We start from the raw sequence: 3,016 nt of genomic DNA, 5'->3' as shown, positions 1-3,016 counted from the left end.
AATAAAACAATAATTTGCTTTATTTCTGAGCTTGTTCACAGTGTATTTTGTTGCTTTGCATCTTTGGTTTCTTCTGAAAAGTCAAGGAAATTTGCAAGAAAAAAAAAAGAGAAAGCTTCAGGGTGTAAAGTACACACTGGACGTTTGGAAGACTGCAACCATAAAAAATGTACTGTCCAGAGCCTGTGAATGACTTCATCCTCTGCGATATCTGATATGGGCTGGAGGAGGCAGGAGCACAGGCAAAAGACAAGCAGTAATTCTGCATTCCTGGATGAATCCAGAAGGCAAACCTTTTGATTGCAGGTACCTGTAAAGATTATACTGGGTACTATATAAAGGTGTTTCAAGGACAATGCAATCATCAGGCACAGTCAACATGGGTTCACAAAGGGAAAGTCCTGCCTAACTAATTTGATATCCTTCTATGATAATGTCACCTGCCTAGTGGATGAAGGGAAGGTGGTGGATGTAGTTTTCCTGAATTTTAGAAAGGCTTTTGATACTGTCCCTCACAGCATTCTTCTGGACAAGTTGTCCAACTATGGGATGAGCAGGTACACAATGCGCTGGGTGAAGAACTGACTGAACATCACTGCTGCAGGGGTTGTCTTGAATGCGGCTACGTCTGGCTGGTGACCAATGAATAGTGGTGCTCCTCAGGGCTCAATTCTGGGGCCAGTTCTGTTCAACATGTTTATCAATGATCTGGATGCAGGAGTTGAATGCATCATTAGCAAGTTTGCTGATGACACCAAACTGGGAGGTGCTGTTTACTCTCTTGAGGGTCAAGAGGCCTTGCAGAAGGATCTAGACAGATTGGAGCATTGGGCAATTATCAACGGTATGAAATTTAACAAGAACAAATGCCAGATTCTGCACCTGGGATGGAGTAACACCAAGCACAAGTACAAATGGGGAGAGGAGTGGCTGGAGAGCAGCCCTGCAGAAAGGGATCTGGGGGTGCTGGTGGCAGCAGCTCAGTGAGAGTCAGCAGCGTGCCCTGGCAGCCAGGAGGGCAAACCGCATCCTGGGGTGCACCAAACACAGCGTGACCAGCTGGTCAAAAGAGTGGATTGTCCTGCTGTATTCAGCATTGGTGCAGCCTCACCTCGAGTAGTGTGCGGTTCTGGGGCCCACAATTAAGAAGGATGTGAAGGCCCTTGAATGTGTCCAGAGGAGGGCAACACAGCTGGTGGAAGGGCTGGAAGGCATGTCCTGTGAGGAGTGGCTGAGGACTCTGGGTTTGTCTGGTTTGGAGAGCAGGAGGCTGAGGGGCGACCTCATGGCTCTCTGCAGCTTCCTGAGGAGGGGAAGTGGGGAGGGAAGTGCTGAGCTCTTCTCCCTGGGATCCAGAGACAGGACACCTGGGAATGGTTCAAAGCTGCATCAGGGGAGGTTGAGACTGGACATTAGGAAGCATTTGTTTACCGAGACGGTAGTCAAACACCGGAACAGGCTTCCTAGAGAGGTGGTTGATGCCCCAAGCCTGTCAGTACCTTAAAAAGAGACATTTGGACAATGCCCTTCATCAGAGGCTTTAACTTTTGGTGAGCTCTGGAGTGGTCAGGCAGTTGGACTAGATGATCGTGGTAGGTCACTTCCAACTGAACTATTCTATTCTAGTCTAATCTAGTCTATTTATTCAGATGTACTTCTATTTGTTTAAAATTAGGAATTTTAATGCATCTTCTCATTTTGTAGGTTTATTTTACTTCTGCATTCCAAAAAGTTTTTTTGTAAAACTGCATTAAGATAGCAAAGGCCTTATTAATAAAAGTAAGTATATGTTGGTGGGTTTTGGTCAAGGAAGAGTCTATAATCTTTGACACACAGGAATCACAAAAATATATCCTACTAGCTCCAGAAGTTCCTGTCTGCTGCATTCAAGCTAGTGACATATCTAGGCAACAGCACATAGGCCATATAGCACCCTACGGTCTGAACTTTCTGCACTTGCCTCCTATACTTGTTGCTGTAATTTCCAAAAATAAGAACTAAGGATTGCACTGAGAACTCTGGACTGAAATAATGACAGTTGTGATACATAAAATGATATGTATCTTTCCTACAGCAAAATCAGATTTGATTGAGGACTGCAAACAGTCATTAAAAAAAAAATCACCTTATTTACACAGGTTACCAGGTCCTTCTATTGAATTTGAAGAAGCTACCGATACACTTACATTCTTTCGTGTCAGAATTGGGAACGGAAAATTAAGTCACTTAGAGATCAGCATTAAAAACCCCAGCATTAAAAAAGGCTTGCCTTGCACCTAAAATGGTGAAATTTTATTATACTGTAAGTATTTTTTATTTCTGCTATGGATTTTTTTAACTTTTGAAATTCACATTTTTCTTTTCTGTGTTGCCCCACCCCACCCCCCGAAAGCCCCAAAGAACCCACAAACATTTATTTTATATAGTTTTAAGAGGACAAGCTCCAATTCATACATAATGGCATGATGGCTTCACTAAGGGCAAATCGTGCCTGACAAATTTGGTGACCTTCTATGATGGGGTTACAGCATTAGTGGATAAGGGAAGGGCAACTGACGTCATCTACCTGGACTTATGCAAGGCATTTGACACTGTCCCACACAACATTCTTGTCTCTAAATTGGAGAGACATGGATTCGATGGATGGGCCACTCGGTGGGTAAGGAACTGGCTGGATGGTCGCACTCAAAGAGTTGTGGTCAACGGCTCAATGTCCAAGTGGAGAACAGTGATGAGTGGTGTCCCTCAGGGGTCGGTACTGGGACCGGCACTGTTCAACATCTTTGTCGGCAACATGGACAGTGGGATTGAGTGCACCCTCAGCAAGTTTGCCAACGACACCAAGCTGTGTGGTGTGGTCGACACGCTGGAGGGAAGGGATGGCATCCAGAGGGACCTTGACAGGCTTGAGAGGTGGGCCCATGCGAACCTCATGAAATTCAACAAGGCCAAGTGCAAGGTCCTGCACATGGGTCAGGGCAATCCCAAGCATGACTATAGGCTGGGCGAGGAATGG

The sequence above is a fragment of the Grus americana genome, chromosome Z (assembly GCF_028858705.1).
Source record: "Grus americana isolate bGruAme1 chromosome Z, bGruAme1.mat, whole genome shotgun sequence".
NCBI classification, from domain to species: Eukaryota; Metazoa; Chordata; class Aves; order Gruiformes; family Gruidae; genus Grus; species Grus americana.
This window is presented reverse-complemented; position numbering follows the sequence as displayed.